Below are 27,515 nucleotides of genomic sequence, written 5' to 3' on the forward strand. Positions count from 1 at the left end.
CGTTCCAGATGACTACACTGAATTCAGCTGGACTGTTGCTGTATGAAAGTTGTATACCTATACACACCTCTGCACTGGACACACACACACACACACACACTCAGGTCACATCTCTCCTGCTCTGACGATGACTAAGATATCTAAATGTATTTCCCAAAATGTCAGACTGTTTCTTTCATGACCTTTTAATCCAGAGATGAAAAATAACTATAATAACAAAATCACTGTTAATCATCTCTGTTGGTGCCAAATATAATAATAATCTAATTGTTTGACATTAGCAAAGTGACTGAATGGCTGACTCAGATAAAATAAGATTGACATTATTTAAAGAAATATTTCAGTGGTGCTCTCTTTCATGCTTTAATTATCTCTTTAAAAGCTACATACTGATGTGACACATGTTAGTATTTTTTAAATAATGTTAATATTTTCTAATGTCATTCATAATGAGTTTTGGCACAGATGGAGGATTAGTGATCACTATGTTTTAAGAAATGCTTGGGATTCCAATAACTTCATTAACAGAAGTGACACTATAACCAATTGCTGCGATGCCAATATAAATCGTTCATATATTTATATTTCATGACTGTGTAAATTGAAAGTCACAGAACTGGTGTGAGCACTTCAGTTTCATAATGAAACTGTAATTTCTCTAAAACTGCAATTGTAAGTGTGTCTGCAATCCTCAGACGTGGCTCTGATTGATTCTGATTGTGATTCTAAAATAGGATGGATTTACCACATCAGACAGACAAAGATTTGCACATTTATAGCATAACTAATTAAATGTAATCAAAACCATATAACACTTCTGATTAGACTTCTCTGAGTCATAAACATTTGGCAAATTTGTTTTGAAGCTCTCCCAGATCCCATCTTTCAAAGCCCTGGCAGAGTTTTCTCTCTTCAGCAGGGGAGGTCAGAGGTGATAGTGGGCACAGAGCAGCAGCCTGCAGCTGGGAGGGACTCCACACTGCAGCATGGGAGATGTGTGACAGCAGACAGTCTCCACTAGTTTATGGTGTCTATTAAAATTCTTAATCTAAATGGAAGAAATGTAGAACACAAGATGTAAACCCGCTGCTGCTGCTGCTGCTTTCAGAATGATTGACAGGTCCTGCAAATACTCCTAAATGTGGACACCAGCACAGGCAGCCGACACACACACGGCTCCGTATAGAATAATGGAGGTGCATTCCACAAATGAGCAGGTGATGTACTTACACTGTAGATGTACACAGATGTGCAAATGCATTGGATGTCATGTGGTCATCCTCCTCTCTCTGACATCAGCAGCAGATTCACAGAGAGCTCACACTGTTTGCTGGACACCACCACGATGACACTGCAACATATGCACACCATAATAAATATACAGCTTGTAAATTCTTGGCAAAAAAGACAGTTAATACTTAATCAACTGTTGTAAAGAGAAATGCTATTGATATAAGATAAACTAAGATCTACAGGTACAATACAATACAATACCATACTATACAATATGTCAGGCATCTTGGTGATGTTTGTAGTTTATATTATTAAGTATGAAAGCAGTTAGTGAGTCAATGAGGACAGTGTTTGCTGCTCTGTGGATTCAAACTCAGTAGATGTCCTAACAAAATTACTACTACTAAAAACTGAATTTGCAGCAGTCTAAAATAATCAGGCTGTAAAATACAGTACAAACAGCTCCTGGGCATGTTTCACAAAGGACAAATTATACCTAAAGCATATGTCTTGATTCTCAGGAGGAGGAAGAGACTATTATTTATTTATCAGACTGTTATTCACAGTCTGTTGTGGTCCAAAATGGTTTCCCCCCCCGGAGGAACTGTGTCACAGGTGTTTCCTTGGGTAGAACTCGAGTAAAAAGACAAACACAAAAAAAGGAGTGCTTTATATTAAGGTCTGCATAATAATTGTATTAATAAAGTTAATACATGATTGAAGCCTTTATGAATCCCTATAAGATGCTTATTAACACTATTACTAGTTCGATAGACTGATTTGGAATTACAGTCACAACAAACCTACCAATTATGTCATTGTCAAAGCTTTACTAGCTTTTTTGTTTTTTTCTTTAAAGATGAATAAATCCTTTATCAAACACTTATTTACAGTTAATTCCCCCATTTTTTCCTCCCAATTTAAAAAAAAAACTAAAAAAATATATAAAACTATATTTTAAACATAACTATATATCAGAAATAAACAATAATTAAACATTACTATTGATCAGGGACTTGCGGTCAGGGGAGGCGTCATCATCCTCACCTGCCATCATGAGATGTATACTAATGATAAATAATATAATATTTGTCCACTGATCTGTGCTATAAATGCAATTTCTGTATGATTCAAATCATTTCAATCATTTTTATAATCAACATCGCTGTATTTTGCGTATTTCCTGTTCAATTACAGCGTAGGCAGCGAGGTGAGGCAGCACCGAGCGGTGCCTCACGTCAGATTGCGCAATCCCTTGCAAACTGGTGAGCGGTGCCTTTTGCTTACTCGGTGTATGCTAGCAATGTAATGCTTTATTATAATGTTTTTATACATTGTAGACATTTCTATTATATGTCCTCACTTTCCATATAATAGGTAACGTATCTCACGTATGTATATTTAGTGTTAGGATCTGACATAAAGCCGCATTGTAAAGACATAAGGTGAAGCAGGCAGTAGCTCTGCCGCAATGAAGAGGGCGTACGTGAGCTCACGTTTATTCTTGTTCGGTGGTTGCTCTTCTTCTACGTAGTCAAGTAAAGTTCAATAGGAGTCCGTTATTTTATGTTTTGCTCTGACTGACTGCCAAAATGGAGGATGTAATATCTCAGCTCAAAAATTTCTCCAAATTGGATTTTCATTCAAAACGTGAAGTAATAAATAATGGACGACCAATGTCGGTCGGCTTGCTTCAAAGGACGGGACAGACGATAACTCGACCATTTCAAAGTGAGTGGTACAACCGAAAAGACTGGCTGTGTGGCTGTGCTACAAGAAACCGCCTTTTTTTTTTATCCCTGACTTTTGTTCTCAACCTGTGACAATGTCTGGACTAACATGGGATTTTGTGACTTAAAAAATCTACCAAGAAGCTCAACCACTCACATTCAAAGCCAAATTGCTTTAAAAACTTTTGGAACTTCGCGAATAGATTTGGCTTTGAATGAACAGCATAGGCTAAACATTAGCATTCAATGCTAATGTAACCTGCTTCTTAGCCAAACGGGAACTGGCATTTCGCGCTAACGATGGCAACGTGGCAATCATCTCCACTGTGACTGAGAGACTTCTAAAACTAAAAGAAGATAAGGAGGACTTTTACGCCAAAGTCAGGGAGATTTCTGTCCAGAAGGAGAGGCGTATGGACTTCATTTACAAGTAAAGGTAAGACCAATGTGTGAATCCTGTGTGTGTGTGTGTGTGTGTGTGTGTGTGAGAGAGAGAGAGAGAGAACGCACCCGCCGTGGTGTTGTGTCGCTTGTTGTAGCTGTCTGTAGCACCCGCCGTGGTGCTGTGTGGCTTGTTATAGGCTGTCTGTAGCACCCGCCGTGGTGTTGTTTGCTTGTTGTAGCTTTCTGTAGCACCCGCCGTGGTGCTGTGTGGCTTGTTGTAGCTGTCTGTAGCATCCACCTTGGTGTTTGTTGGGAGGCATACTGAACCACTATACATTTTACATTCTTCCTTTGCCCAATATTTACCTGCTATGTGTATGGAAAGAATGCTGATATGAGATATGAAAAACAGTCGGTAGTTGGCAAATATATTGGGTGCATATATTTGTAAATCTGACTCTGAAAGAGTCAGTGCCTCACCGCACGTCACTGCTGTTGATACTATTAATATTATATATTCATTAATAACTACCTCAGTTTTTATGTTATAGCTGCACTTTTTTATTGATCTGATGTGTTTTCAGAAGGTCTTAATTTATTTCAAAATCTTAGTTCAATAGCTACATAATTTAATAACAGTAAATACATTCATTGAGCACTTTATGCCTTTGCTCTTTGAACCCTGTCAGGAGTGGTCTTCTGCTGTTGTAGCTTATCCACCTCAAGGGTGGAGGTGTTGTTCATTCTGAGCTGCACTTCTTATATAGAGCTTTTCCAGCCATATTGACCACTCGAAAGCACTTTACACTACAGGTCACATTCACCCATTCACACAGGCATTCATACATACGCTCTAGCACATAAACTCATTCAAACATCAACTGGGCAGTCTGGGGTTCAGTATCATACTCACCAGCCAGGGATCAAATATTTAGCAGGTATAATGTTTGCCATGCAATTACTGCCCAGTTTGCCATGTACCCTTAAAACAGCTATTTCTATTCAGGTTTTGTTCACCTGTCAGTCAGGGTAGCTTGATGTGAGGCATCCAGTGACAAAAATTCAATTTTTCTTTATAATACGGTACTGAACAACCTTCAGGATAGAAAAATCTTTCAATCTTAATTGCAGTTTTGCTCAGCAGGTAGTTGATAGGACAGGGAGAGTCTAAAATCTTAACTAGTACAAAGCACAATATAGGAGGATTTTCATGCTAATTTTATGGTAATTCCATTCCCAACAAATTTACTAAGTGAACCACTATGGGTCTTTCTTAAACTAGCAGTTTTTCTCAATAAATGCAAACCCAAACTGCAGTCCTGTGCGCAGAATAAATACCAACAGAAATGCAGTTAACAGAGAATACTTAGTCCCTCTGCTCCTCATCTATCATGCAAAATGTGCTGACTGTCCGTTTCTTAGATACAGGGTCTTCTGCACAGTGAACCCTCCAGTCCTCCATCCCTCCATTCACCCCTCTCTCCAACCTTGGGGAAATAAACTGAGGATAAAAAAAAATCAGGTTGAGCTGGGGGAAGTGGCCAGGCCCATCCAAACACACATAATAAATGACCGTGCCCATAAACTCTCAGCATTTTGACTCTGCCGGTGCTGGCTGAGCAGGAACGTAACATTTGTGGTCTTCACATCCCAATCTGCAACTGATATTATGTTTCTCGCTGCCAAGTGCTTGTGCAGGCTTCTATTGCCCCCGTGTCGTGCCACTTTACTGTGTTCGAAGTATCATGTGCTCCCCCGAGGATAACTCGATTGTGACTCTACAGAAGTCTGCTCTAATGACTCAGAGGGACCACAGGGGAAATGGCCATGAAATGGAGCCATTAAGCTGGAGGTAAAAATGAGGGGACAACAGTGTCATCATGAGATGAAGACATTCAGCTGGAGCACACACACCATGTCACGCTTCCACAGATCTTATCTACCGTCTTCATATTACATGGGTCAATCACACCATATGGTCAGTTTGTACAGATGGAGCTACAGTATGGGGGATGTTAAATGAGGAAGGTGTGTTCATCAGGCCTACACCAACCATAACCTCACTGGGCTCATCATCATGTTATTGAGGGTGTGTCTCTCTTTTACCCATGCTATCAGTGTGGCTTTAGAGCTGGCATGGATGGATTATCATTATCATCACATTCACATTCCCCTCAGGATGAACTGTAATGACTTTATTGATCCTCTGATTTTTCACCTAGCACCATCATCAAAGTCAACATCTCTATGAGTCTAATACTTTGGCTTATGACCAAATATCTGATGTTAACACTGTCATTGTGAGCATATTAGCATGCAGACATTAGCTTTTATCTTGCAGCCATTGTATTTTAGAAAGTGGCATTTTCCCCATTTTAAATGTGACATCTATAGACAAAGCCAGTTCAGTCAGGATACTCAGATCAAGGTTTTAACTATTCATATGATTTTAGTTTGATGGTGTGACAAATCTGAGCAAACCTGACACAATTCACTAGTAACTCACTAACAACTGAAGGCTAATAATACATTTACACACACTAATATTCTACTGTCATTCTGAATATGACAATACTCTGAAATGAGGTATAAATGAATGGGAAGAGGATGATCAACTACAGTGCTCAATCTGTCAATTAAATCAATTTAAATGATTCATTAATTTAACTAAGTAATTATTTGGTGTATAACACCAAACTAACAATAAAACTGAGGGGAAAAAAAGTCCAATTGAGTCCATGTTATGCTTAACCAACTCTCCAGAGTACAAAGATAAAGCATAAACTCCAAAAACTGGAAACCAAATAACACTAAATGAAAAAACAAAAGTTGATTTAACTTAACATATCAAGAGATAGGGTGAAAATTGTTTTCCTGCATTTAACACCTATAGGACACAAGTTAGCAGAACTGGCTGTGTGTAAAGAATCACAGATGAGGAGTCTGAGTTATCAGAACTCCCTCACTTTCAGGGAAATAAGAGACAAGCTTTATTTGTTGTTTTAGTTTTCAGCTTAAATGTCGATTATTTAAGGCCTAACGGCTTATAACTGTTACGTATGCTAGCAGATATAAGTGGGAGTTTTTACAGTGTGCAGTATTCCAGATGGAGCACCTGTAATGAAGACCTGATAACAATTACAGATGCACTCTGTCTTGATTTCGGTATTTGTACAGTTGTGATGATTGGTGTATTAAAAGGGGAAGGAGGCCCACTGAGGCCTCATATGTGCAGTCCCCAGACTTCTGTGCCATGCCACTGCTCTTGGAAATTGTGACAGGTGTTTTTCACTATTTTCTGAAATGTTGTGGACCAAATGATTAATTGAGAATAATCAAGAGGTTAATAAAACTGAAAGTAATTGTCTTTGCCTCATATAAGGTTGAAACTGACGGATAACACCTGCCGTTGTAGCGCGATGTCACATTATCTTTTCGACTCCTCCGTGCAGGAGGATGATGTCCTTCAGCGCTCTGCCTCCTCTCTGTCTTCACCCTGCCTCAGTGTGAAATGTTAATCTTGTTTTACTGCCTTCATATTAAAACCAAGCTGGAGAATACACAGATGAGGAGACGCCTTTCCTGGTGCAAAGACAAAGGGCACAATGCCTGCTGTCATTCTCCCAGCACAACCATAAACTCCTTCATTATGGAAATGAACTTATTATGGGATTCTGCTCGCGTCATGTTGAGAGAAGGGCAGAGAATAGACTTATTATGACTTGCTGGTTGTCATACACTGGTGACCCAGGTTAAGGCAAAGTACTGTGAAGCTGGATGTTATTGGGGAGATGCAGCTCCTGCCACCCCCTCCCCTCTGTGTCTTTCTAAATAATGCTCATAGTGAAATGGGGTGGAGCTCCCTGCAGCTCCTCCACATCCTCCAGGCAATATGCTGCTGCAGTTAGGGCAGATGTCACAGATAAGAATTGTGCCTGATAGCAGTGATACAGCCCATGATTGCCACCTTACCATGAGCCCATTAGTGGTGTGGCACGCCTGTTGTTATTTGGCTGTAGCTGGTTGTTTACAGCAGTAAGCACTGATTGCCAGAACAGGTGTGGCAACGGTTTCTGCTGGCTCCTGGCCACCAGACGCCTAAAATGTTCTCACTTAAATTCAATGGAGCAGAAAAGTGTGTAGATTTTGGTGAGCAGATGTCCCTCATTTCAGAGCACTGACACTGTCCCAGAAATAATTTACATATTTACTTCTGTTTCTTCTGTATTTTCATGTTTATTCCCATTAAACATGATTTTTAAACCATATATACAAACCAAATTTCAAACATCCCTGTCTCTGTGATTCACATATTCAAGTATTTCCAATATTTGCCAGAAGTTCAGCTTATGTCTTCATTATAATGTCTGTAAATGGCTCTCAGTAACAGTCTGACGTTGAACCAATCAGTTCTTTGGAGGTGTGACGCGCCCACAAACATTTCACTGAAATAGACTGCCAGTTAACAACAAGAAAGTGTCTCACCTCTGTTTGCTTGTGAGTGAGATCTGAGTGTGACTTTACTGACATGAGTGGCTGCTGTTTATTTTCTCCTCACTCAAAGCTGTGCTACATGATGGTGTTAATGATACGGTGGGTGGACAGAGTGCTATAAGAGAAAAAAGGGCAATATCGGTACTGTCAGTAACTATTTTAGATTCACATTCTCTGTCAGAACATTGAGGTTATATGGTTTTCTACAATTAAAAAAAAACAATTCAATTTATTTTAAAGTATTTAATTATATGCTCTAAAGAAATGTTATGAAGTTTTGCATCATTGAAATGGGAGCAAAGCTGAAAAGTGTGTGTTTGGTCTCTTGCAGTGTTTTAAGGCGTGACATTCAGTCACTGATCACCTAATACTCCTCTTCCTCTGGCAGGATGAATATGTACTTACAGGTCCCAAGATGTGTTCTTGTCAACCAGTATTTGGTTCCATAGTTAGTTAGTAAATACCAGTCCTTGAATGTTAATGACCATATATGTCCCTACCCTCAGATACGACCCTACCTTACCTTTGTTGTCATAGTAACTATAATGACCTGTAGGAGTGTACCAGCGGCAGATATACCAGACCTTTTTCATTACGGTACTAATAATGAACACACAGTTAACGTCATGGATAAACGAAGCAACAGCAATGCAGAGAGATGCAGCACAGACAAACCTATGGGATCAGGATCAGGCATAGTAAATGTTAATTAATGAATTAATGTGAAGAGCACATTCTTCTCCCTGAAATGTGATCACATCAATGTCAGTCTGTGTCTCTTACTTTGAGTTATGTACAGTATTACTTGTGCTTTTACCGAATGCAATATCCACTGTTAGTTATGGTCGCTCTTTGCCTTGTTTCTATTGTTTTGGAACATGATAAACAACTGTGAGCCACACATTTGCATCAGTGATGGATGACCTCATTAGCTACTCTGAAAATCCTGTACAATTTTACACATTTGTGGAGTGTTACCAATCGTCAGAAATAAACGAGCCAAGCCACAATAAGTGTGTGTGTGCACATGAAGTCTGCACATGAAGTATAACTGACCAAGATAAGTCTTGCCTGTAATAAATGTATCCATTACATGCTGAGTGTCTTAGTTTTAACCAGTCATGGATCCATCAGCTCCTCCTCCTCTTGTATCAGGGACACATCTCCAGCTCGGTGTCTTGAGCTCACATAAAAGTGGCAACAGAGAGATTATTTATGAGCCTGAATATTAAGTCTAAGGTCTGTCTTTTCCTGTGAGCCTGTGGCTCAGCATTTTACTGACAGATTTACACCAATGAATGTAAAGATGGCCAGGCACGACGGCAGAACTGTATTTCAAGCCTACGCGGGAGGGTGACACAAACTACAGTACAGAACTAATGTGAGTGATCTCCAGCTGTCCATGGGTGTCATCTCATTCATAATGAGCAGGACACATCATCTACAGACAGAGGACAGAATGATCAAACCAGTCAAAAAACCTAAATGACAAAATCAATCATATGAGTCTTATGATCTGTCTCAGTGAGTAACATACTATTACTGCAGCTACTTGGTTAAAGGAACACTCCACTGATTTTGTACAAAAAAAGCCCATTTGCGTGTCATGATTATCCTGTTCAGCCTGAAGCCTGAGAAAATAACCCTGGTGAAGTCATAGTGATGCTATTCCATCATACGATTTATGACAGAAAAGCTGTGTTACAAATTGATAGAATGGAGGCTGCAAGTAAGATAGACAGTTATATCTAACTGTTATATAATTAATGAGTAGTTTCTGACCCCCATGGTTGAGGTTTGGTTAGATTTAGGCTACTTGTTCATTTCAGTAGGTGGGCTGTCAGGGCTAAACACTATCACAATCACTGAATCATATTTTAATATGTGTTTTTTTCCATTAATACTTTATGTATTAAATTGTTCCCAGTAGTCTGTTCTCTTCATCTCATATCTTTCCTCTTGGTTGCACTGCTTCCAGTACAGTCTGTTTATATTAGAGTGTTTATCCAATCAGATTTCAGCCCTGTGTTGCCAAGTTAAAAGAACTCTGTCTTGAGGCCTTCAGAATCAACAATGCAGGCCCATGTAATTCAAAATAAATGGCAATGAAGCAAGACGAGGGGCCATCTAGCAGGCCTTCGCTAACATCTGCATTTGATTGGATGGTCAGAGGGCATACTGGTCAGAGCTAGCATATATAGCTACTAGCACAAGCTAAAACATGTTAGTATAGATTTAATAGCTGTTTTTTCAACCCACAGTGGCTGAAGGAAGAGGAAGAGTTCAATGACTCTGTTGTAGAGGTTATCTGTGTGTCTCAGTTCCAACAACCATGGAGGCTAATGCTGACATCATAATGATGGCATGATGGCCTAGGAAGGCCTAGGTGTGAAATGCACGGCCAGCCACTGGTTAAGTTTAGATGGTTGGTAGGAAACAGGATGCAATGGAAATCTGTGGTGTGAATGTCAATGACAATTTGTTCAGGAACATTTTTGAAGTCTATTTGAAGCTGATATCTATGTCTAATTTACTCTCTCTACGTGTGTAGCATGTAGGGGGGTTATTGCATGTCATTGTGAACCCTTGTGTTGTATTATGATAAAGCTGGACCTTAGCTTTTAATTCTGAGAGACACTAGTCATTATTGTTGGGTGTGCTGGTAAATGTACAGTAACATTATTCCTGGTTCAAGTCTAGATCGTTGCTGCATGCTAGCTACTACACATGAAATATCAAATGAGCTTTGTCAGCAGATGGACTTACCCAGGTATCATGTTTCACTTTTAGGATCCATGTTCACAAACAAATGATGCTGTTGTTTGTTGAGAACAGTTTTAACTCATTTGTCATAATAGTCACTCCTCCTCCATCAGCACATGATTTATTCAGTTTCAGGTTGGTAAATCATTCTGTTCAAATGAGCTAATATTTGTTAAACCATTACAATGACACACAGTGCTAATATGTATGAAGCACCTATGCTGCATGGGCTTGCGCTGTATGTATATAACTTCTATGTGAATCTCAGATGTGATGCATATTCATGATTTAATATAGTCATCTGATTATTCCTGACAGCAAGTGGGGGTAGAGGTTGTATCTGTGTGTCAGCACATTATTTTACCCCTCACAGAGAAACATGTTCTCAGTTAACATCACAGCCACTGCAAGGTCACATGCAAGTGAAATGCTCCCCATTAATTACAAGCCCTGTGCTTTAACATACACTCAGCAGAGTGTAACTTTGAGCAGTCTAGTGTTTACAGAAACAGCTCCACATCCTGCTCCCTGTGTAGGTCATATTTTAAAGATGCCATTAATCTTCTCTTTAATTATAGATATAATGCCATTGTATGGAGCTGGATTAGATGCACAGATTGATCATCTTTTTTTCCTGCTGTATATATCTGCTGACAGTGTGTGGGCTTGTATAATTATGAGAAGGGGGTGGGGGTGAATTTGTAAGTAGGTGCACTTCCCGAAAGCTGCATCATATGAGGCTGATATCTTCATCTGTGCTGATGAACGATGCTGTGTGAGGTCAGTCTCTACTACAGACCCGTCTCTCTCACTTGCAGCAACAGCTGTGAAATAAACTCAGTCTTCCTTGTGTCTGATCATATGAAGACCGGATGAAGACTCCACTCACCTTGGTCAAGTGTTACATGCAGAAATAACAAGCTGATTGAGGAAGATTTAGTTTTCTTTCTTACTTTGCATCCGCCTATTATCATTTTGAAGCAGTGAACACATTCCACTGCAGATATCCAGCATCAAGGCCACTGACTTATTTTACTCCATGTCCAAGCACAGGACTAGTCATTTTTCCTAGTTTTTGTATCACACAAGAACAAACATTTAGTTTTCATAGTATTTTAGTGTGTGTAAAAAATTCTAACTATGTCAGATTTCCCCTGTATTAGCTCCATTTGCTTTTATATAGCCAAGAACTCACCTATAAACTATATGGATGTGTTCTGATTTACTGATTTACAACACACTATAATGGTTATAAACAAACACAACATTTTTAGGTATCATTTCTCCTCTTTGAAGACAAAAGGTTCTCTCACTTGGTGCCACTATACAGCACTACATCTTGTGGTACATTTTCCTTGAACATGGTGAGATTTTATTCTGTTAATTGCATTTTGGCGAGGTTACTTCCTGTTTGGTGTCAGGCTCTGCAGAGTTGTAGGTAAGATCACTTGAATGCCCCTTGTTAATCGTGTGTAAAGCATGGGAAAAACACTGTACAGAAGCACAAATTTTGCTTTGTACGGGTCACAGTTGCTGTAATGTTTTAAGCCACATTCCCGCTGTGGGGGAGGTTAACAAAGGACTGTTTAAGGCCAAGTCAGAAGGTGTCAGAAAAAGGGGATTTAGCGTGTTGCATGCAAGACAGGGAGATGCTAATATTAAGTATACTTACTATAAATATACATAACAACAGAGCTCAAGTAATATGTTGAATCAAATCTATACACACACACACACACACACACACACACACACATATATATATATATATATATATATATATGGGTTATGCAAGGTAATGTAAACTAGTCCTTTGGTAGGCTCTTGTGTCACTACCAAACTCAGGATATTGAGGAGCTCGCAGAGGGAGAGACCTGAAAGAGACTTTACAGCTCACTTGAGGAGTTGGCTGAGTAAGAGAGAGTGTCCTCCATTTTGAATGGGCTGTGGCCCAAAATTAGGCATCACATAACTGATAAGATGATCTAAATTATTACTCTAGAGGAGAAAATAAAGCCAAACTTCAACTGTCCCCATAGCTGCTTAAAAGCTCTGCACACACACATCTACTGAGGTCAGAAAGTAGCTGCAAGATGTAATGGACTTTGGTTAATGACTTTAACACTCTCTTTTTTAAAATCAGGGCTTTGGGTAAATGTCTCATACCTACAGCTCTCGGTGATGATCTTAATAAGTAAAACTAACAGGGATGATTGTCGAAGAAAATTTTGAGACACTCTCCACTTAATGAGTAATCACAGGGAAACTCTTTCAATTAAACTGAATACTTCAACAATAATCAGTATGAGCTCATTGAGTACTGTAGCCCAGCTTAATCAAATATAACAGCTGAGATGATGAAGGATGCATTGGGAGGGTTAGAGAAAGTACAGACAGGTGTCTAAATACTGATTTTACAGAGCAGTGGAGGTAACAGCTAGTGTACAGACTAGGGATAGACCGATTATCGGCCTGGGCCGATTATCGGTGCCGATATTTGGCATTTTGACGCATATTGGCATCTGCCTTTTTTTTTTTTTAATCCGACAGCCGATAAGAGATCAATTTAAAACTGTGTTATTTTGGCTCTGATGCAGTGGCACCTCTCTGCCTGCAGTCACTACTCTGTCTCCAGCATTGTCCCACCCACAGCACCATCTGATTGGTTACACGCAGAGCCACGGCACGCGTAACAGCCACTCAGCAGTGAAAGTTTATAAGAAAATAGATGCTGCTGACCCTGGGAACTCCCTGCACTTTTTTTTTGTTTGAACTTAAAAGACAAAGATAAGTGAAAGATAAAATAACATTTCAGTTGTATTGAAATTTTGAAAAACTTTATATAATGTAGAAAACGTTAGGGAGCTATTTATTAGTTTAAGTTTTCATTTAACTTTATAAGACATGCTGCTGAGCCTGAGAGCTCCCTGCACTTTTTGTTAGAATTTTGAAACAAAGATGTCTATTGTCTAAGATAAAAAAAACCTTTAACATGTTGCAAATCTGAAAAGCTGTTTAATAAGCATATGCTTAAAGCCATTTAAACAAAGTTAAGTGTTAGAGTTTGTATTATTCAAAATTTTGACACCTATATTTTCACTTTTACTGCAAATGAATATCCAAATATCAGTTATTGGCCTCCTTGACTACTAATAATCTGTATTGGTATCGGCCCTGAAAAAACCATATTGGTCTATCTCTAGCACATCAGATCCTGTGCTGTGCCAGCATCCCCAGCTCCATCTAAACACGTGACTTACAGTTACATTCCCTCTCAATAAAGCAACAAAAGAGTGGAAGCGATGATAATTAGCGACCTCCAGCTCTCGCCTCAGAGATGAATTCATACATTAATTGTTTTAAATGTGCTGATAATGATCTTTGTAAACTGCAATCCTGCAGAATGGCAATGTGTGACTAGGGGAAGAGACAGTGAGGAGGGTGTCTGCACAAACTGTGCTAGGGTTCTACATTATAGATGTTTTTGATGTGCAGTCTATGGCGTTTTGACAATGATTGTTGAAGACTCCCCGATAAAAAAGGAATTGTAGTTTTTTACACTTCTGATTTTGTACAGATTAGGATATTAAGTGGCATTTTGTTCCCAGTGTGTTGTTAGTGTCTGCTGGCTGTAGCTTCATACTTAAGTTTAAGGACATGAGTGGTTTTGATCTTCTTTGGTTCGGGTGCAATGTATATGCTCTCACCCTTGTAAAGTGATTTTATTGATGGCTAAATATTAACTGTCACGATGCATCTTTGGGCTCTCTTGTTCCCTCCTCCAGACCTGCCAAAACCCAGACTTGCCAATCCCTCCTGCCTTGTTTCACTCCACTACAGTCACCTGACCTTGCTCACACATCTGTTCCTGCCTGTTGTGTTCTGGTTTAAGCGCTCACCTGCATTCCTGCCTGCACTGCCTGTAATTTTGAACCCAATCAAAGCATGTATGCAAACCACAGTTTAGTTCTGGTTTAGGCTGATTCACACCACCAGTGGTGGATAAAAGGGGCCATGTGGAGTAGGACCCCTACTATCCCATATAATCCTATATATATATATATATATATATATATGGTGGCAAGAGATCTCTAATTGCTCACTTGGACAGTGATCATGACACTGTCACGTGTGGAGCCTTGACTCCAGATTTTCTTGATGTTTCTGTGTTTTTTCCCTCGTATCACCTCCCCCTCCACCTCCACCTTGTTTGTCTGTGTGCGTTTGAATGATCTCCTCACCTGTGACGCATCTGCATCAACTCTAACTCTAGAACTCTATATCTCTCCTCTCATTCTCTGCCGTACACATGGTAAACTATCAGCCGCCCAGTTGCGTTTCTAAATTTAACATTTTCTCTAATTTGTGTTTAAACTGAAACAGTCAAGTCGACTCACTTAGAAGAAAAACAAATCACTGACCAATACTTGTGACAGTCTGAGAGGAGAGGAGTGAAACTGCTTCACCTTTGAAAGACAAAATAATGATCTTTCTTTTAAATGCTCAGTTGATCACACTCAGTGGTTTTGCTAATATAACCTTTCTTGGACTTGAAAGACTAGTAGTAAATGGTGACTAATGTTAGCTAATGCTAGCAAAATTTCAATCTGTAATTCTCTGTACTGCTATCAGTGGGTGTGTTCACTCACTTGATGACTCTCATGGTGTCCTTGTGTCACTGTAGCCACATTGTTGCTATTCAGTAAGTCTGATACTCAGGAGCTGTACTCGCTGAAATCATTCCTCCTGTTTCAGTTACTAATTGTTATTGTTATTGTCCATTCATTGTGGCTCAACCAGGAAACACTGGTTATAAAACTCTTTATTTACAGTATCTCCACTCGATTGTCTAACAGCTGAAGGCTCATGTTGGCTCAGACAGACTTTTGAATTTAGTGTTTCATGGAATGAGGACTACAGATTTTCTCCTCCATCATTACACTGTAAGTGTAAGTATATGTGGATTGTAGCTGCAGTCTGGATAAACCTTGTTTGTTTGTAAGAAAAAACACTTATTGGGTTGTATTCACTTTGAATTAAAAATCAGCGTTGCGACATGAGAAGTCATCCTCAGCCTGACACGTTTCAGCGAGGAAGGTTTCAAAATACTGGGCGGGGGGCTTCATTTGCAGCGGTCCTTACCAAGAGACAAACAACGAGTACAACAAAATGTCATACTTGTCTCCATCTTGACACATCTATTGTCAGCCAGCCGTGCTAAATACACCGAGTACAAGTCAGCCATCATCTCTGGTCCTTGACGAAAGTCTAGGTAAGCGTATCCCAGCATGCATCAAGAGGCCAATGAATAGCAATCTGGCCTTGCCCCCTCCTATGCACTGTGAGTCTGTTGTGCATAATGCATTGCAGCAGCAGGACAGGGGTAATTACCACAATCAGAGGAGAGGAGCATCAATCTCAGGTGAACCACAGGGAGTAAATGAAGCAGAGAGGAGAAAAAGGAGAGAAAGATGAGTCTCTGCATGAGAAAGAGAGACAGAAGGAGGTGGAGAGGGAGAGGGATGAGCTCCACTTTGTTGGTTCCCCCAAAACTCCAAGGCTTCATGTCAGAAAATTGCCACCTGCATAATTAATCACAGTGAGAAAATCTATTTATCTACCCTCTCTCTCTTTCTTTCCCTCTCCTTTCATATCCCTTTATTCTCACACAACCTCCTTGTTTTTCGATCTTCAGGCACAAGTCTTCATTTATCTTCAATCTGTTCTTGCTCTGTCACAGTTTTTAGCGTTTTCTTTTATCCCTGCAACTTTATTAAAGTGTGCCAAGTTGGGGGTCAACCACATCATCATTACACCTGACACTACAGCTGTTTGTGGCCATTTTTTTTTCTCTTAGCCAGACAGCCACTGGAACACCTGGGGAAGTTATCTTTTCATTGATAGTCTTCGACTGAACATGATTTCACAATCAAATTTAAATTCAAAATAACTTTATTATCTGGTATCTGTAAGAGCATCAGTGTATAAACGACTATGTAGCTGGACAAAAATAGTTTAATATGGTTAAGTGTGCTTAAAAATGTCAAGTGCAGCTTTTAGAATCCACTACCTAGTTTAACTCTATTTAAAGAAAAAAAAAAATCTAACATAATACAACAATGCAATTTATTATGCAATGCAATTATTAATCTAATAATCAAACACTGAAGATTTTGCACCTGACACTAAAAAGATGGATGCAGCCACAAAATTCCACAAAAATTCTTTTTTCCCTCGCAACATCTCAAAACACTTTCAGTGCAGGTAAAATGCATTCTGCAGTACAGCTCGCTACAGCTCTGACTCCATACAGTTGTATTGTGTAACATTATTCATGGCAAGATCCATATTTTGAAATGAACTGATGAGTACTGTGGTGTGGTCAAAACAAAACAAAACAAGAAAAAACACATTAACTACCTAACTGAGAAGGAAACTTGCCTCAAAGAGTTCTTCAGATTTAAAGACATAATCAATAATATGTAATCTGATATATTACTGTATAATCCTGATTACATGTAATCCATTTCCCATAAAGCCTTGGTTGCTGTTTCCATATTTTGTTCTATCTGCATGTCAAACTCCTCTTAGTGTCTGGTCTGGGCCTGGTGAGCAGTTTAAATGAACAATTGAACAAATTAACAATTGCATGCATTGCAGTAAATAATTTAGACTTGTGAAATTAAATGTAAAATAAATAAATAATAAGTTCTTCCTCTCCCCTTACGGCTACCTGGTTCCTCTGTGAAAACAGCTCTGACTGACACAGTTTGACATCAAAGATATTCAAAGGAAGTTATGGAGCCGGTGTTCATCTTTTTTTGGAGGGAGGTAGTGGAGTAGATGATGTGTATGTGTGTGCAGTCGTCTTTACCCTGCGGACACATAACTCTCGTGCCCTCCACTTGAGCATATTCGCTGACGAAGCAGATGGGAAGTTACCGAGCTGCTGATGTCCACTTCCCTCAAAGCACACACAGCCTAACGCATCACCACCGCAAACTATCATCAAAGATGCTGTCACTGAGAAGTCTGATCACACCACGCCAAAAAGATGAAAAGTAAAAATAAGAATTTTAAAAGAAACATTTTTTTAATCCCCTCTGAGGCAGAGTGAGCAGATATTGAACTGTGTGAGAGGCTAAAAAGGCCTGTTTTTCTGGACGCTGCCTCCCAAATAGTTGAAAGTGAGCATCCATGGGGAGCAGAGGGAGTTGTCCGCTGGAATAGAGATTAGAAGCCAGGCTGAAAAAAAAGAGGAGAGAAGGCAGAAACCATCACCCAAAGCCTAATGCACCAGCAGCACCCCAGGGAGCCGCAGGCAGGTTTATATGGGCCACTTACTCTATTATGGTGAGGAGGGGTAAGGGAGGGGAAGGGGAGAGGAGAGGAGAGAAAATAAAGCAAAGGCAAGAGATGAGAGGAAAAAGAGAAGAGGAAAAGACTGGGATAGAAGAGAAGAAAGAAAAATGAGTGGAGGAAAGTAGAAGAGGAGAACAAAGGAAAAGGATATAGAAGAGAAAAGATGTTAACAGATTTACATTAAACACCTCATATAAGATATCTTCATATAGAAACAATAGCTGAGAGACTTAGACTCCATTCTGTCTTGTTTTTGCAGTGAACAGAATCCAGCTTAGTTCTGTCACTTTTACACACACACACACACACACACACATACATACACAATACACTGCCACATTTTGGTTACATAAACCCATTGGGGAGCTATTTTTTTTTCCCAGTAATGTATAATTGTGCACCGGTGCTCCTATTTCAAGAGTACTTCTATTTGTCATAATGACGAATTCATAATGGCCCCACACCTGCTGAGGCTGAATTATGCGACAGAGGCTGCTGTCAACATTTTTCTCAAAGTCCTTTATACACAGCGTACAGCCAGCATTTTTATTATCTGACCTTAATCGATATTCCCAAAGATCAAAGCCCAGACTGTGGCACACACAAGCTGGGCATTATGGCAATTATTTAATAGAGGTTTAATGACAGGAGAACTAATGGCAATTTTTCTCACCAGGATTAACACTGCCCTTTCTCAGCTTTTTAGCATAACAAAACCAGCTAGCTTTTCATGCTGGAGTGCACAGGGTTCTCACTTCTTTTCCCTGGTGTCTGTATCAGTGAAGACATTTATTGAAAAGTTAATTTTGAGAGAGTCAAACTGAAATTTGATCAAGATGTGAACTGAAAGAACATTTTGGTCATCATTCACCCAGTTTGTTTCCTTGTGACTTAATTCGCATGCTAATGGATATGTTTGTTCACCATATGCACTGATTGCTATTCTCGGCTAGTTAGCTAGCATGTTGCTAGCTAGTTAACTAACATGTTGCAACAAATAACTGTGCTGTTTATTGTACAAGTGCATTGGAGTAATTTATGTGTAATTTAAATTCACTGAAAACCCATGCTGGGGTCCTCGATAAGGCTGTGTTCACACTGCAAGCCTCAGTGCTGAATTTGGATTTTTTTTTTGTTTGGCTGCCAATATCAGATTACTGTGTGAACTGGTCACGGTCCTGACTTGACACACATACAAAGCAACAAAGGCGTCACAAGCAGCCAAAAAATTCGAGCCATATGTGGAAGTTCCTTGTCCTTGTCCTGGCAATGTCCTTGTGATTTGTGCTGTTCACATTTTAAAACAGATCTGAGTCACTGTTGGTCACTGTTTCCTGCAGTCCGGAATGTAAGGTTAGGGACATCACCTTAATGGACCAGGGGGGAAACACCACTGCACATATACAGTGGGTTGCACGACAGTAAACCTGAAAGCTAGAAGACTATTTCTTTCTCATGTGCCAGATCAGTAATATTCCTTCAAGTGAATAGGCTCCAGCTTTGAGTCCTGTGTCCAGAGTTTCTACTACATTCAAGGGGCAGACAGCACTGACACAATCAGTTAAAATCAATGAGAAGCCAAAACAGAGAAACCATAGTCATTTTCTCAAATACCCAAAAACAACCTGTTTACACTGAAGTGACAGTGGTCAATAGAAGCCTTAGGAGTTGTGACTTCTGGTTGGGAGAATATCAGTTGTTCATTTACTTATATGACTAATATTTTTTTTAATCTCTGTGTCTCATTTTAAACATCAAAAATATATTTCTTCTTTCTCTGAATCTTCCTATCATTTGTGTTGCTAAGCAACATTCAGCTAAAGGAGTTCACAGGACTCGGCCAGGAGTTTTATTATCCTGACAAGTTTTCAAACCCAAAGAGAAAAAGCCACTGATTGCTGTCAATCTCAAGAGCACTGAATAGTGATGTGTTCAGCTGTATGATATTATTAAAAGTGTCTGTCCAGCAGAGATAAAGTCACATAGCACCTATTTCCCTCACACTGGCCTCTCTCTCTCTCTCTCTCTCCCTCATCCTTATCTGTGACTTCTTCACATCTCTATTTTCTGTGCACTTTTGATGGCATATTCTTACCTGTCTTCCCACCTTCCTCTGCAGCTCTCCCTTCGACTACCAGCTTCACCATGGCTAATTTTATTCAAATTGTCTTTCCTTTCCCTGCCGTGACTTGGTTTGGACTTCCAGATTCACACAAATATGATACACATTTCAAATTTAATTTGCTTGGATCTCACTGAGAAGCTATACACACCATGCAAATTAAATAGTAAACTGTAGTGTACTGTACCGTAGTACCATCTATAATCCTATAATCTCAGTGAGTGTGATCCAGACACTTTCCTTTACTATGTGTGGTATGTGTCCTTCATCTAAGTTATTTTTATTATTATTATTATTGTATATTTGTCACAGATAGTATTTACAGATAGCTGTAATGTTACATAAGCTGTGACTGTAGTGTTCAGGTTGAAACACAGAGCTGAGCACTGGAATCACTTGTAAGATGGCTGCACTAAAACCATTCACATATTCAAGGCAACAAAATCTAACCCATCGACTTTTTCAAAAGCCATAAATGTTGTATTTTACTTCAGATGACATTATTTTCAGGCATCTCATTGTGGTTATTTAAAATAAAATGCTCCAAACATTATATGAACACAGCCATAAAGAGAAATTGCAGGTTTTTTAACCAAATGATGAGCGGATTTATTCCTGTGGAGTTGTTTCTGCCACCTACCAAATCATTTTTCACTGTGGCTGCTCCACTTTTGGTCTCAGATGATGTTCAATAACAATTTCATGTGCTTTGCTTGTGTGTTTGCTTGATAAGACGCACTGTTCAGTTACACCAAATGCATTTTGATTGCGCTGCCAATATCTCACGAAAAATATTGAATAGCAGACAAGAGTACAGGGGCAGATATGGTGGAGAAATGTGATGCTGTAAATGTGTCTCCGTATTATGCAGCCAACAAGCTGGCTAAAGATGGCAGCTGTCACCGTTATTTATTGGGTTTATTCTAAACACTGCATTATTTGTCTCAGACAATGGAAACTAACTGGAGCCATAAAACTAAATGCTCTGTTATTAATCAATACATCAGAATGTATTAAAAACTCTGGGCCTAAATGTTGACTTTAGTTTATTGATTTGTACATAAAAGTCTCTCAGAAGCGAAGAAAATGCAACTAAATAAAAGGGTGTGTGTGTGCGTGTGTGTGGCCTTTGACTACACTTAGAATCTATCACTGTTACGTTTGTCCTTTGTGGAATTCAGGGGGGGTGTTTTATCTCTCCATCCTGCTGTGTGAGGAAATTACTACTTATGTAGACGTGCATAAAATAAATGAATGTGACCATGTTGTAGTTACATATAAACATATTAATCAAAATGAGACATACCAGAAACTGTCAAATACTGTGCCTCTCCCAGGGTAAACAGAAGCCGCAGGAGATAGCATGGCTAGCAGGCTAACAGTAGGAGGCTACAAGTATAACGTGTTTCATCGAATATTTTAGTGTCACCAGCCTTTGTCGCTGTCCTTGCACTCAGCGCAAGCAAGCAACTGCCATCAGCATAGCAATGAGATTATTGTACTGTTTAATTTGGCCCAAAGGGAGGAAATAAAGAGAGAATAAAACTGGTCCTAGAATGGAGCCCTGTGGCACCCCATGCTTCAGAGAAGGCGAAGCCATCAATAGACACAACATTATTATTAATTTTTTTTTAGAAAAGTAAGAGGAGAACCACTGGAGGGCTAGAGATTCCAACCCATGTTCTCTTTTCAGTAATAATGCTGTTATCCACTGTGTCAAACGTAGCGCTAACATCAAGGAGAACTAGTACTGAGCATTCACAGACATCAGCCTTCATCAGGATATCATCGCTAACAATTTCTGTGCCGTGTAGCTGTTGAATGAAATTTCTCAAAAATACTGTTACTGATTGCGACTTCCAGGAGTTGATATGCAGACAATGATGATGTGTTGTACTCTACTGATGATAGCTTCAGAGGTTTTTGCATCCATCCGATCCAGACTCTCTGTCAAGTACAATGTTTAGCCAGCCTGAAAATGATGAAAACCCAAAATGATTGCATGATAGTCTATGGAGCACAACCGTATAGTTGTGGCCAGAGCTGGACAATGCTACGCTATGATTGGCCAGTCTGCGGCCTTAGTGACAGGTCAATTTAGATTGATAAAATTAGACAAATGTTTGTTTTTAATATTGAAATGTTAGAAGTAAAACAGCTCTTATTTAGCTCAGCTGTAGAAAGAACCAGTTTATTGCTATTTGTTCATTTAATCCAGAACTTCTGCGTTGTACTTGTATCAGTAACAAAAAAAGGTGGACAATGACCAATTCAGAAGGTCTGATGTGTTGAAATTGTGCAGGTTATACTTAGAGTGTTGTTTTAGAAACACTATATTGTGGGAAACTTTCTCTCTCAGCTGTCTTCTGTTAATCATTCCTTCCTGTCTCCACTGATCTGGTTTGTTTTGCAGAGAAAAAAGAAAAATCCCATGATTAAAAAAAGAGTGAGTGAGTGTTGTTTCTTTCATATCTTATCTTATCTGGCTTTGTAGGGGGAAAGAATGAGCAAAAACAGAGCAACAGAGAGCAATGAGGGAGAGGAGGCAAAGCAATGAATAATAATCAAAAGAAACATGAGACAGTGTAGATGTCTGAGTGACCTCAGCTTCACTTTCAGACATATTTTAGATGTAAGTGGGCGCAAACTAATTAGTGCTGATCGCAACTCTATGACTTAGAAGAGTTTGAGGATTGCAATCACTGCAGGACAACTTCACACAGCTCCCAGCAGAACATCCATTATGATAAAGGTGTCTTGCAACCAAAATAGCGCCAGAGTTATTGGCCTCTCACTGTGTCTGCAGCTCTCACAGCAGCACTGATGACCCAGCACTTTGAAAAGTTGTGTCCAAAATAGATGATGAAAGGCATCAGGACACTTATATGTGTAGGAGGTTAACCCACACAAGGCACAAGGCAGTCAGAGAAAGTGCAGTATAGAAAGTAAAGCAGGAAAATTGTGACTCTCGAGGTTCACTAACATCTATATCTTCCCTTGTAGGAGGCTTTGATATTCAAAACTCAATAGGGATTTTGGGCCAGTGAGCATCACTGAGATAAGGCCTTCTTAAACCTTTTCAGCCTCAGGCCTAAATGGGATACTTATTAGACATTAAGCTTTTCAGTTTGGCTTTGGGCTTAAAGATTCAAGGAATAAATTATATCCCCACTGCCTTGGGACTTATGGAAGCATACTTTCTTATGGTTTTCCAAAACTAGACCGCTGACCCAGTTTTGGTCCCAACCAGCAGTTTAAGAGTGGTTGATTGAAAGTGACTGCTGTACATGCTGCCTTGTCTGTTCTGTTCCCGCCCGTCTGCAGCACCTGCAGCACCACTTTGTTACCCACAGGAAAACCTCTGTATTCTTCAGCTCCTCTTGTCCTCATCTTGTCTGCTAGCTGCTAATGGAGAGGCGGCTCCATTTCAGTCCGGGCACGGGCACAAGTGAGCGACCGGGGTTAAAACCAGCGAATATGAGCATTGTGACAAGGGCAGCTCGGCAGACAACAAAGCTCACTGGTGCAGTTGACAAGAGACATGCCTTGAAGGGAAGCACATGCCGCCGCTTGGGGGAGAGTGCTGAATGCTTATGCTTTTGAAAAGTGACCACAGCAGCAGCAATAACGGAGAAGTGGAGTTACGGTCTGAAATTTATTCATCTCTGAGAGGGACTGAGTCAGGCTGGCTGGACCAGCAAACAGACACTAACATAACTAATGATAAAAGGACAGTTTTTAAAGATGCACTTTTCAAGATAAGGGCAAGATCAAAGTTCAGTGACGCTAAAGCACACAGGTTTCTGCTTGAACCAGGTGTTTAAAACACACCTCAGGCAACAAGAATATTCTTTCTTTATATCCTTCAGGAGCCAGTGAGGCCTGGACTATGAAGTAAGTTCTGGAGTCACTAAACCTAACAACCGCAGTCTGGCTAAGCGGCCGTACGACGCTGGTTATCAACTCATTAAGTCTACCCAGGATTTCCAGAGTGTGTTCAAGTGAAAGAGGCAGAGTTGTTAATTACAAGCAACATTTTCAGAGCTGTGAATGAAATACCTAATATGATACAAGAAGAAACCCTGAAAGCTGCTGGTAAATTTGGTTATAGTGACATCCAAAAATGATATTTAACAGATTGACAATATAATCACGACTAGAATAGAAACTCTAGAAATAATTTCCAGTTATATAAATCAAGCTGACGATTTATTGTAAATAAACATAACAACAAGTTTTTGCTCTATTGCTCTCTAGTTATTCTGAATATGTTGGTTCATCCATTTATTATCTATACTGCTTATTCTTGAGGGTCACAGGGGGGCTGGAGCCTATCCCATTTGACAGAAAGGCAGGGTACACCCTGTACAGATCACCAGCCTATCACAGGGCCAACATATAGAGACAAACAACCATTCACACTCACTCACAGTCTCCAATTAACCTGCATGTCTTTGGACTGTGGGAGGAAGCTGGAGTACCTGGAGAGAACTAACGCAGGCACAGGGAGTACATACAAACTCCACACAGAAAAGCCCCAGGCCCGAACCGGGGCTCAAACCCAGAACCTTCTTGATGTGAGGTGACAGTGCTAAGCACTGTGCTGCTCTGAATATGTGATGTAGATAAAAAGTGACAGTAAGGTCAGACTGCTTCTGCTGCCAAAGCAAGTAGTAGAGTAAGTAAGTATAGGAATGTGATAAGTATGTGATCCTTTAGTGTGATAAATCATATGCCCAAAGCTCTGTTGAGGACATATGGAAACACTGGAGTAGCAACAAGATTCCACAGAGCTATAAAAATATCTATTGATCTGTATTATTTGTCACTTCATTGTAAACTCTTTTGTCCCTGTCGGGATCCTGTAGACAAGATGATGCTAGTTTTCTAGTAATGTGATTGGTCAGTAGTTGGGCTGTTGATCCACCGAAGTCAGCCTGCCCCGAGGCAGGTTAGCTGTTCAGCATCAGTTACCATGGCGATTTACCTCAGTAAGAAATGAACCACCATCACAAGACTGAAGTTACCTTGCTAACCGTGAATCCTGCCTTGATGTACAGGCCTCTGGGAGTTTCACACCATAATACTCACTGAGCCCAACAAATGGGTTCTGCCAAAGTTACAGGTTGTTCAGTTTAGCAAAGTTAGCAAAGTTTTAAACATGGGTTGGGTTGTGTCACAGCTCCAGGGTTTATCCCTGTGTACCTCAGTGTTTCCTCCTCCTGTGTCTGTCTGTCTATGTGTGTTTATGTCTTTTGGGTGTGGCTTCATTACCTGGCACCTGGCTCATCTCTGGACACCAGTGCCAGGTTTGCCACCCTGCTTTTGCCAGTCACACTTCATGCCCGCCTGCAGTCAGTCAGCCTCCAGCCACCTTCACCAGCCAGATCCCTCCACTCTGTGTGCTTCAAATAAAACCAAGCCATGACAGTTTTGAGTAGTAGAATTGTAGATCTTGGCCTTAGTCACAGTAGTGGCTGTTCAGTGGCTACAATAATGGATTTAAGTTCATTACTTGCTAAGTAAAAACTGTTTCCTTTCCTCTGTAAAGCAACCCTTCATTTGTCCCTTTAATCTTCTGCTGTATCACTCAGTGTAAACTGCAGTGTAGAATCCAGTATAAGCTGCCATTCTCATTAGTGATGGCCTCATTTGTCTGCAGTAATTATACTATTGTCTCAAAACGAATATGGCAATGATTTATTGATGATGAATACTAATGCTCAAATTGACCTTGACTTATTGAATTGCTGGAGCCTTGGCATGAGTTCACAGATCTGAGCTCAGTCCAGGAGGCTGAGACTGACATCAGTGACAGGAGAGCTCCAATCTCTGCCTCCCGTGGGCTAAAGAGCTCGGGGAAATGATGCATCTCTTTTTACTGCATGTGAAAGGAAAGCAATATGCAAATCTCTGAGCACTAATGTGTGCTGTGGCCGGGCATTACTGAGGTTTGATTTTCACATATCTCAAAACTCGCTCATCTCTGTGCTGCTCAGTGCCTCGGCCATCCTAACACCGGGCAAGTGGCAATTCTCACTTATTTGTGGTCCCCCTGAACCACCCAGCCGACCATGAAATGAGTTCATTTCACCACAGTGAGATGCAAATGACTGGTGCTACAATAATATCACACCCTGTCATAATCAGTTATGCATTTTGAAAAGAGAGGAAATGTGTCGTTTCCATCACTTTCTCAGTATTGTCTCGCTCTTGAAAGGACGATGACTTTGAACACAAATGCATGAAAAGGTTCAGCAGCATAAACACATATTGTAGTCAGTTTTTCCTCACTGACTTTACAAGGATTTTCATTTCACTATCAAAGGCTCTTGTGTAATGGCTACACCGTCTTTGTTCCACACTCATTTCCTCTTTTCCAAGCTGTTCCATACGTTGAATTCCTCCTTTTCTTTGTCATGTCATCTGCATAAAAACCTAAATGACCTTCCTATCAGACAGCCCATCATTTTAAAGGCGGTCTGTGATTACTGGACTAATTAATCTAGAGATAAAGCCTGCAAGTTTCCATATGCTGCTGAATGATCTGTTCATTATCAGACTGGTGAGAGACCTGCAGATCTACTGGCTGGTCATGGTTATACTCACATTTGGTCTGAACCACTACACAGTTGTGTAATGCAGTACATGTACTCGCTGCTGTGGATTTTTTGTGGTATTTGTGGTAGTAACCTTTTACATAGTATACAAACACGTGAGACTTGTATACTACCCTTGCAGTTTTACATAGTGCTTATAATATAAAATCATTCTTAGACAATTTTAATTAATTAAAGCTACAGTGTGTAACTTTTTTCAGGAAATATGCTACATGTTAATGTGGAGAGGTGGGAGCTGCTGAAATAATGAAAAATCTGGTGATAAAATGTATATTACATGACATGTAGAGAGGGGAGATGTGTGAAGTTATTTAATGTTTTAGTATGATGAGTTATCAGTACACAGTATTATGCACCAAACATTGGGTGAGGATTCTAATGGAAGACCAATATTCATGCACAGTGATGTTTTAACCTATCATTAGCTCCAGCAGCGTCTAATGATTGTAGGTTAAAACCTACAATAATTAAATCTGCATGTCACAACTTTCATCTCAGAGTCAGTAATGCAACAGCAGCACAGCAGGGCTGGACCAGCCAGGATTACTTTAGAAATCTATTAAAACACCTTTTTTGAATTTCATGTTGTTTCGCTTGTATAATTTGATATATTCTGTGTTCACGGATCCATTTTCTTTTTTTTTTTTTTTTAATCTTTAATAATATATTCTAATGCATGCAGGATCACATGACAGTGGATACAGAATGACTACATATTCTAGAGCTGTGGTTGCTCTAAAATGCAGCCTTTTCCCTTATGGTTCATATGAGACCAGCCCAGGTAGTGAATTGCCCTGATGGCCTTGT

This window comes from Lates calcarifer, linkage group LG7_2 (genome assembly GCF_001640805.2).
Source record: "Lates calcarifer isolate ASB-BC8 linkage group LG7_2, TLL_Latcal_v3, whole genome shotgun sequence".
NCBI classification, from domain to species: Eukaryota; Metazoa; Chordata; class Actinopteri; family Centropomidae; genus Lates; species Lates calcarifer.